The sequence below is a fragment of the Marmota marmota genome, unplaced genomic scaffold (assembly GCF_001458135.2).
Source record: "Marmota marmota marmota unplaced genomic scaffold, marMar, whole genome shotgun sequence".
Lineage (NCBI taxonomy): Eukaryota > Metazoa > Chordata > Mammalia > Rodentia > Sciuridae > Marmota > Marmota marmota.
This window is the reverse complement of record NW_025999998.1, coordinates 13,700,548-13,710,663: the sequence shown is the minus strand read 5'-3', so window position 1 is coordinate 13,710,663 and position 10,116 is coordinate 13,700,548. Positions and strand designations below refer to the sequence as shown.

Below are 10,116 nucleotides of genomic sequence, written 5' to 3'. Positions count from 1 at the left end.
CGCCACAGACAATGGAAAATAACGTAGCTCCTACTTGAGCAGCAGAGGAAATGAAAGCAATGGAAAAACTGAGCTCCCACTTGAGCCGTGGAGGAAATGGAGACAATGGTATTTCAGGCTTGAGGAAACAAATTGTGCCAAGAGATAGCAGGATGCACTGGTGCTAGGCGTTCTCCTTGAGATATTTCTATGAAAGGATGAGTGGTTTGTTTCTGGGAATCAGATAAGTACAGTTATTCCTGCAGATATTGTTGTGAGCTCCCATCCAAACTTGATTCTGTAATATTAAAAATGCACTTAGAATTTGAGGGCATGAAAATTTAAAAAAATGCTTTATAGGTGTTTCTACATATACAAAATCTATTTGATTAGGCTTGAAACACACCCCCGCTTGCAAAATAGAATGCCAACTTCTATGAGAGAGGGGACAGTCTCTCCAAAGCTCCTGTCAGGATAGCCCTAATATATGCATTTAGAGCCGCAAGTTCAACTTAGGTTATAACTCTTCAACTATATTCCTTGGCAAAGAATCCCATAATAACCCAGTCTCTCATTAGAGAGCTGCCAGAGAATATTGTGTTATTGGGCAGCAAAGAACACTGCTCTGGTCAATAGATGTAATAATTGGACATTCTCATTAGCAGTATCTGGAGTTCACAGTAAGAAAACACTACAGGAGAAAGAACATCAGTAATTGTGACCCCAGGACTTTCTCCTTGCTGGGTTTTCATTTCTCTTCCCAGGAGGACTGACACGACTTTTGCAAGAGGAAATGAATGATCCCCAAACCCAACAAAGTCAAACAATCTCTGCGTGTGTTTCTAAAGAAAAAATAATATCCACTTTTACCATAAATTTTTTTTGTTTGATGACAGGTGAATTTTCTCTCTTTTTTATGCCCTCTATCAGTGGCTATATAATTCTGGATCCTGGAGTATTTCCACTTTCATAAAGAGTGGAGCTTAATCTCAGCCGTGACTAATAGCTGAGGCTAGTCCTATGTGAAGAGCCCAACACACTCTCTCCTTCAATTCTCACCATCCAGATCCACAGGCAAACCAGCACTGCAGGGTTGGCTGCAGAACAAAAGCCAGGGGCTCTTTATTTGCTACTGATTGGCTTGGTAAATGAATTTGTCACAGAAATGCTCTCCGAAAGGACCAACCCAAATCTGTTGGCTTTTATTTACTTACTTTCTCCTGCCAAGAATTGGGCTTGACTCTGGTTCTTTCAGAGACCCCTTAGAGCTCATGCATTCATATTAAATCTCTGCTTCGTGCCAACCACAGTGCCAGGTGCAGGGCTACTTTGAACAATAGGATTCAGCTTAGAACTTTCTTCCTGATAGAGGAGATCGATAAGTAAGCAGCTTTTCCCCTTCTTTGCTGGCAGACAGCGCAATGTGTAAACTGACTTCCTGAAGGGAGTTTGCCTCCCAGGTAAAGCATTAGTTGGGGTCAGGGTGATTCTCCTTGGAAGGGAAGAAAGGCACACAGGACAGGATTAATAGGAAACGCAAAATCATAGGGACTCTTTGGCCTTTAGAAACCCATAGGAAATTTGGATTGAGTTTGGATTGGATTGGGTAGTGCCAGGAGTTGAAGGTGGAGATACAGGAGGGCCACATAGCGACTGGCTCAATAAATGGGAAAAACAATTCACGGTATCTCTTAAGAGTCTGCATCTGTGTATGTGTCTTGTCTATATCACATGCATCATCTGTATAATGGAATAAAAATTATGCTTATGTCCCAGACTGCTGTGAGTATCAAATGAGGTAATGTATGTCGATTATCAGCCTATTTATTGGATTTTTTTTTGATGTTGTTCTTTATGAGTTGTAAAACTGTAATAGCAGTGACAGCAGAGATACGGGCTTTTTTTTTTTTTTTTTTGGTACTGGGGATTGAACCCAGGAGTGATTAACCTCTGAGGCACATCCCCAGCCCTTTTTAATGTTTTTTATTTAGAGACAGGGTCTTTCTAAGTTAGCTAAGTTGTTCAGGGCCTTGCTATGTGAGGCTGGCTTTGAACTTGCAATCCTCCCGCCTCAGCTTCCTGAACTGCAGGGCTTACAGGAATGCACCACCACGCCTGTCCTGGGGCTGTTCTCGTTGGTTGTGAAGGTCATAATATTTCTGCTGCAACTTTTCCCCTCTGTGTCTGTGATCAATTGTGGAGAACCTGAAAAGGAAACTCTGGAGAGCCTGTTATCATCCCGCTGGTGCCGGAATGAATGGCAGGTAAGGAACTGTCTGGAGAAAGTCCGAGAGTTCTGGGTCCCTTCCTGAGCACAGGTTTAGAGATAAGTTGGGAGCATCTCTGCAGGAGAATGAACAAAACCTTAATCAGACCAGTGAGGATAAAGAGTGAGTTTAATAACACGTATGTCTTCAATATGCATGTCCCGTCTAGACTCTGCTTAACTTGATGCTGCTCTCTAGTGGTCCATAGGGAGAGAACATTTCCGGTTCACAGAGTGGGAATGAATACATTGTACAATGTGTGCAGACCATGGAATACTATGCAGCCCTTTTATTTTATTTTTTATTTTTTCAAATTGGCAGATTTTTTAATTTTAAAGAGGAAAATTTAAATTTTTGTAAGAATTTCCTTTTTGGCTTCTTTTTTTAAAATTAATATTTTTTTGTTGGTGAATTATAATTTTACCTAAGAGTGGAATTCATCATTACATATTTGCACATGCACACAATTTAATAATATAGTTTGGTCAGTTTTATTCCCTAGAACCTCCCCTTACTATTCCACCCTCACTACCCCAGTTCCCCTTCCTCTATTCCACTGGTCTTCTTTCTATTTTCATGAGATTCTCCCCACCAAGTGTTTTTTTTTTTTCTTTTCTTTTTCTTCTCTAGCTGCCACATATTACAGAAAACATACGACTCTTGACTTTCTAAGTTTGGCTTATTTTGCTTAACATAATTCTCTCAAGGTCCATCCATTTTCCTGCAAATAACATAATTTCATCCTTCTTTATGGCCAAGTAAGGCTCCATTATGTATATATTCCATATTTTGAGAAGTCCATTCATCAGTTGATGGACACCTAGGCTGGTTTAATGTTTTGCAATTGTGTATTGTGCTGCTATAAGCATGGGTGTATTGCTATAGTATGCGACTTTAATTATTTATGATAAATACTGAAAGCGGTATAGCTGGGCCATATAGAGGTTCCATGCCTGGTCTTTTGAGAAAACTCCATACTGATTTCCACAGTGGTTGTGTTGGTTATGGTTACCTCAACAGTGTAAGTGCTCCTTCTTCCCCATATCCTTTCTCTCAGCATTTATTATTAGTAGTGTTCTTGATGACTGCCATTCTAGTTGGGGTGAGATTAAATCTAAATGTAGTTTTGAGTTTCTCTGCAGTCCTTTTAAAAGAATGAATTAAAGTGATCCCGGTAGAGTTGGAAGAAATTCTAGGAGGATTTGAGGGAGAAAAGCAGGGTGCAGAAAAGAACAACTAACATGAACTTAGTCCTGTAAGGCAATGACCAGAAAAAGTTGTTCCTATAAAGTATAAGTGTGAATGTAGAGGATAGAATTAAGTAGAATTATGTGAGTAAAAATAATACATTAAAAAATATTGATTAGGTTGTAAAAATGGAGTCCCTTGGAATGAGAGTAATGACTGATCCATATAGACAGAAGATAAAAGATTGAAAAAGTCAACTGAAATGAAAATAAAAACTCTACATTATATATATATATATATATATATATATATATATATATATATCCAATTACAAGTAAAATTACCTGGATGATGGAATTTTTGAAAAATTTTCCAAGAGAAGTAAAAGTGTGTGAAAGGTAATTTATTCATGTATTTACAGAGATATTTAGTGATTTTTTTTCAAAAACCTAAAATGACTTCTTTTTAAAATTATCATATTGCAAAAGTTTAATGTGTACAGAATTTGTTGAGCTTTTTCTAAAGCACTTAGTGCAAAGTCCATTTTCTGAATTGCCAATTTGTTTTCTTACCACAGAAGTATAAAGAGAATTTCAAATATGATCCTGATATTGCACTTCCTTCCATTTTTAGCAAGCTTCACATGTGATAAAACTTTGCAAATGCTTGCTAGTTTTATAGTGATTTCACTTTATTTTTCAGTAACATGTGAAGAACTCTACCTGAATGTACTTATTGAAATATATAATAGTGTGTTAGTCTGTTTTCTGTTGCTGTAATGGAACACCTGGGGCTGAATGATGTATAGAGAAAAGAGGTTTGATTAGCTCACAAGTCTGGTGGCTTAAAGTGCAAGATTAGGCAACCCCAATGGTTCAGCCCTCATGAGGGCCTTCTGGCTACATCATAAAATGGTGGACAGCATCATGGTTGAATAACATGGGAGAGGAAGTAGGCAGTCACAGGAAATGAGAGTTCAGGGGATAGGCTTGTTCTTTTCCTAACAACTCACTGTTGAGAGAACTGACTCACCCTATGAAAGCAGCATTGATCCCTTCAGAGGAGGGTGCGCCACTTTGACCTATTTACCTTGCACTAGGCTCCATCTCTTAAATAAGGTTCCATACTTTCAGTATTGTCAAACTGGGCACCAAGATTCTAACACATGAAACTTTAAGAAACACATTCAGACTGTACCCAGATCATAGAAAATGATCATGTAGGATAGTGGAAAGATTTCAGACTTCAGCCTCAGTGCTGTCACTCACCAGGTATGTGAACCTTAGCAAGTTATTATATTTCTGCTCTTCAGCTTCTTCCCTGGCAAAGTGGGGAACATAATAGGGCACGACTCTCAGATTTTTTGCGAGGATGGATAAGATTAGGTAAAGTGCTCAGCTTGATTCTAGGCACATTGTATTCACTCATATTTTGAGTTTTTACTGTGTGCCACCATCTGTGCTGAGTACTGGGCATAAGAAGAATAGATCCATGTAGGCTCAGTTAACCTGTAAGTTAATAGAGGTTGCAGAAAAGTCTAATGGACATACAATGAGTAATTGAAAACTGATATGTGCTCAGAAGAAAATCTGTAGGAAGCAATGAGGAACTTGATCCAGTTGGGATTCAGGGAAAGTTTTTCTGAGTAAGCAATGTTTAGGCAGAAACCCAAAGATTGAATAAATTGTAATTAGTTGAACAGGATGAGGAATGTTCAAGGCTGAGAAAAGAGCTTACGCAAAGCCTGAGGCAATGGGGAGAATGATTTTTTCTATGATTGGCATTGCATCAAATGTCTATTGCTAGATATTTAACCAAACCATTTTTCAGTTTCTGACTATACAAATTTTATGGGGACTATGAAGGTTAAATCATATCTTCTTGCTAGTGTGTGAAGTAAGAAAGTGTACTTAAAGCATACTACTGTATACATACAGTATACCACAAATGTTCATTTGTACACTACAAATGTTCATTTGTACACTACAAATGTTCTCTCCTCCAATATCTGGGCTTCGCCATTGAGATGCTTAATGTAAATCAATTGCTTAATTAATTGGTAATGTGAATCAATATGTATGTGAAATAATTTATGTATATAATATCTCTATATTTATGTAGATAATATCTATATATCTACATCTACATTCAGCCATTGTGTGGGCATCCAGCACTACATCTGGAGACACAGCTTTGTTTGTGCAAGGTGAAGTTTTACCCCAATGAAATCTGAGCCTTTTTTTTCTGAGTTTCATTTCAAAAGTTTTCATGCTATTAACTTCCTTTGCTAAAGTCCCAGAAGTGGGCTGCATAGGAAAAAGAAAATTGGAATGATGGCTAGAGCATTCTCCAGCTATATATGTATCAGGTAATAATCTGCTCTATGTAGGATAATAACAAGACACTAATTTCAATTCACTACCGACTTAACATATGCTGACTCTGTGCTAGACATTAAAGTAGTTGCTGGGTAATCAAAAATTATTAAAACAGAGTCTATATTCAGTGAGGGAGACTTTTATATAATAAAATTAGTGCTTATTAGTCTTCTGCTCTCCTCAACGGTAGCAAACCAAGCCTGGAGGCGAAGAGTAGGAAGCAATACAAACTGGAGAATAGCTCGCCATCTCGCCCCAAAATGTGCCCAGGCAATTTCCCCCCAGTGCTGCTTTCTGCTCAACTTTAATGAAATTAGGGCTCACCCAGAAAAAGCGCCTTCATTTTAATGCTCAGAAATACCCCTGCCATTGAGCTGAATATCCACTGTCCTCCCCACTGCTCTCCTGCCCTTATTCACATCTACCTCAGGTCTGACACCACTGTGTCTTCTTGGAGTAACTTAGGCCACATGAAAAAAATCCCAGCTGATAGGAATATTTGGAAATGAATTTTCAGCTTCCTCTCCTTCATTTTACAGTAAAGCATAACAAAAGGGTTTTAGATTAGGAGTTGAGTGAGAATGTTGTCAGTACTCTCCATAGTTCACATCTTTATCTGGGTCTGCAAAAACCTATAATTAAACTGCAAAACAACAATGGCATTGAAACGTTCTCCCTGCAACTATCCTTTCTTTCCAAAGGGAAAATCAAAGTCTTGACAGTTACTAGAGACATTCTCATGTACATCAATCCTTCAGTTGAGGAGGTGGCTAACTATTGTCTTCAGGCCAAATCCAGCCACCATTCATGTTTGAAAAATAAAGTTTTTTTGGAACATAGTCATGCTCATTTGTTTACATGTTGTCTTTGGCTGCTTTTTTGTAAACTCAACGACAGAGTTGAATCATTGTTGGAGATACTGCATCCACACAAGCCCTAAAATATCTACTATCAGGCTTTTTACAGAAAATGTTCACTGACCCTTATTCTAGCCTCACCACGATCCTGTCTTGATATCCCATAACCAAATTGTTATATTAGTCACCATTAACTCACCAAGGGAAATTACAGGGGACAGGGAAATATATTTTTTAAAGAAATGGTTAATATCTTTTAACAAGTAAGAAATATGAGTATAAACTATGATCTTCATTTCTAGACTTTTCTCCTCCTATGTCCTTGTTCTCTTTACCCTCAGTTAATGAAGGTACCCTCCCTGAGGACATTACACTATAGTGGGCTGTGAGTATCTCCCAGAAGTCCTTGTGTTGAAAGCTCCATCTCAGGTTGACGTTATTGGGAGATGGTGCAACCTTGAGGAGGCAAGGCCTAGTGTGAGGTCCTAAGGGCCTTGGAGGACTGCCGTCAAAGGTGAATGTGGGATCCTGATCTCTTCCTCTTCCTGTTTCTTCTACCTCTTTGCTTCTTTTTTCATGATATTTGCTGTTTTCTCCACAGTGTGCTCCTGTCGTGATGTGCTGCTTTGCCAGAGGCCCATAGCAATAGAGCCACTCAATCATGAATTGGATCTCCAGGACTATGAGCCAAATAAACACTTTCCCTTTGTAAGTTAATTGTTATAATGATGGAAAGATGACGCATATGGCATATTTTCACTCCTCTGGATCTTAGTCTCATCAGCTGGCGTCTGTGGTTGCTGGAGTTGCTCATGGACCATTGACTATGTCCTAGGAGTACTAGGAGAGGATCCACGGAAATCACTGGCTTCCAGACACATGCCTCTCTGCTTATTCTGTGGAGTTCAGACCTTCTTTTTTCTTGATTATTATGAACAATCACCTCAATTCACAAAGTATTCCCTTGGTCCTATTCACCTACAAAGTCAGGGGATTGAGGTTTTTAAAAATGATCAGGTGGCGTTCGTATCTTCTAGGTCAATGGAACTCTGATTTTGTCAGCCAAAGTTGTCCTTCTTCCTTTTGGTGCTGTATAAGCAGAACCTCAAAAGAATGGGAAATAAAAATCTTGCCAGGAGTTTTTAAGTGGTAGCACTGAGAAGTGCTTTTCCAACTTGTGTACCTTTTGGTCCTTGTTATGGGCTGAGTTATGTCTCCCCTGACCTAAATTTACATGTTAAAGGATTAACCCCCCAGTACCTCAGGATGTGCCTGAATTTGGAAATAGGACTTTTATGGGGATAATCATGGGAAATGAAGCCATTAATATAGGCCTTAATTCAATGTGACTGATGGCAAAAGGAGGAGATTGGGATACAAACCTCCAGAGGAAATATGGTCTACAAGTTATGAGAAAAGCCTGGTAAGTATTCTTCCCTCACAACCCTCAGAAGAAGACAACCCTGGGGTAAACTTGATTTTGGACTTGCAGCCTCTAGAATATTGAGAAAATAAGTTTCCATTATTTAAGCCGCCCTGCGTGTGGAACTTTCTTAAGGCAGCTCTATCAAACGAATACACTCTCAGACCCATGTATTTTGACTAGGACAGAAACAGCACCATATATTGTTTACTTATTTAGAACAAATTAAAGAACGATAACTCAGACCGTCTGCTGGGGTTTTAAGTCTTCAGTAGACATTTGCTCTTCCATAAAGTCCGCTGCTTTTGATTGGTGGAAAGTATCATAAGACCCATGTCTTCTGTGAATGGAAACTATTACTTTATTCTTTTGTCATAAAAGTGAGTGAGTTAGAGGTTATAGCTTGTGGTCTACTTTAATGGCAAGTCCGACCATGGTGATGTTAGCATAAGCATGCCCAGCAGAAAGGGCAAATCCACAACCAGGATAAATGTACTCCAAAGAGGAGAAATGACTTCATGGATGGCTGATATTTCAGTGGTGTGTGCTAGCAGTTGGTTTGTGTGGTTGGAAGTTTGGGTGATCACCAATGGAATTAGCCAGATAAGGCGTTGTGCCATTATAAAAGTGCATACTTTCAGTCCTGCCACTATTATTACTTGATAAACAAATCTACAGAGAAGTCCTTAAGTACCTAGACAAAGATGCAAAATTGACATTCACAGAGTAAGTAATCTTGTCCATATGATTGTTAATTAACATTCTGAAGAGAGCACTTTGGATTAGTATTGGTATACAAAAGTATTAATATTTGATTAATTTTGAAAAGTTCACACACGTCTTCCCTGAAACCTTGTCATAAATCCAATTCCTCTACCATCCAAACCACTAATTACTACCTTCTGTGAATAATTATAGATTGGAGTATCCAGCTATTATTCCTCTTGATCTTTCCCTCCTGCTGTGACCACACCCTTGATTGGGCCACATTATACAGTCATCCATTTATGGCGGGTGTTGGGATTCTGGACAAGACCATTTCTAGATTAAACTAGTATTTTCTTCCTCTTTAATGAATTTCTAAAGGGTAACTTTCATCAGGTCTTGTATGTAGCAGTACAGGAGAAGTAGGTGTACTAGGAATATGTATATAACAGTATATGCTCATGCAGCTTATTTGTGTTTTCAGGACTTAGTTGAGTCTTTTATTAAATATAAATCTTTATTTGACTGTGAGATGCTTCCTGTTCATAGCTTGGTAAACTAATAACGTCAAATTATCACACGTGTCTTGGATATCATAGTTACTTTTTGTCCTATTGTCCATCTTCTCAGGGCCCAGGAACAAGTCAGAAACTATTTTCTAGAAGAACAGTGATGTTTTAAGGTGTTTGTGGTTATTTTCCAAATTTCAAGGGAATTATACTATAATCCTCCCACTTAGACTTGCTACAACAACCACATAATATCCTGTTTTGTGACAGACATTTTAAACAACACTGAGTTTTCTGGGTCATAAAGGCCAATTGGCACAATTATTTGCCATGCAACTAGAAAGCTGGGGGCTTTTTCTTTCCATGCCCCCCATTCAAAGATGGCAGCCTTACATATTCAAATGTATCAAAATGAGGTACATGTTAACTCACCAGAAACCTGAATAAAGTGGTAGATAACTGAATATCCACAGAATTTATTTTCAACATGCATGTGTTTTATGGCATCTAATATACCTGCTACTTTGTTTTTTTTTTGTTTTTTTTTTTTTTTTTAATTTTTTATTGTGGGTTGTTCAAAACGTTACAAATTTCTTGACATATCATATTTGACACTTTGATTCAAGTGGGTTATGAACTCCCACCTTCACCCCATACACAGATTGCAGAATCACATCAGTTACACATCCATTGATTTACAAATTGCCATCCTAGTGTCTGTTGTGCTCCGCTGCCTTTCCCATCCTCCCCCCTCCCCCCTCCCCACCTCTCCCCTCCCCTCCCCTCCTCTCTCTCTACCTCCTCCACTGT

General features: G+C 38.6%; 1 long non-coding RNA gene across 3 annotated transcripts in view; it reads left to right on the top strand.

Moving 5' to 3' along the window:
• Positions 1 to 1,111: 1,111 nt before the first annotated feature.
• Positions 1,112 to 10,116, top strand: part of LOC125617902 — a 62,140-nt gene continuing 53,135 nt past the window's right edge. Inside the window, exons 1-2 of one of the 3 annotated variants that reach the window (XR_007349039.1) lie at positions 1,112 to 1,777; positions 7,271 to 8,092. This is a non-coding gene — a long non-coding RNA (uncharacterized LOC125617902). Of the gene's footprint in view, positions 1,778 to 2,004; positions 2,244 to 6,928; positions 7,184 to 7,270; positions 8,093 to 10,116 lie in introns of those variants that run through there. The other 2 variants (XR_007349038.1, XR_007349037.1) reach the window with 2 other exon arrangements.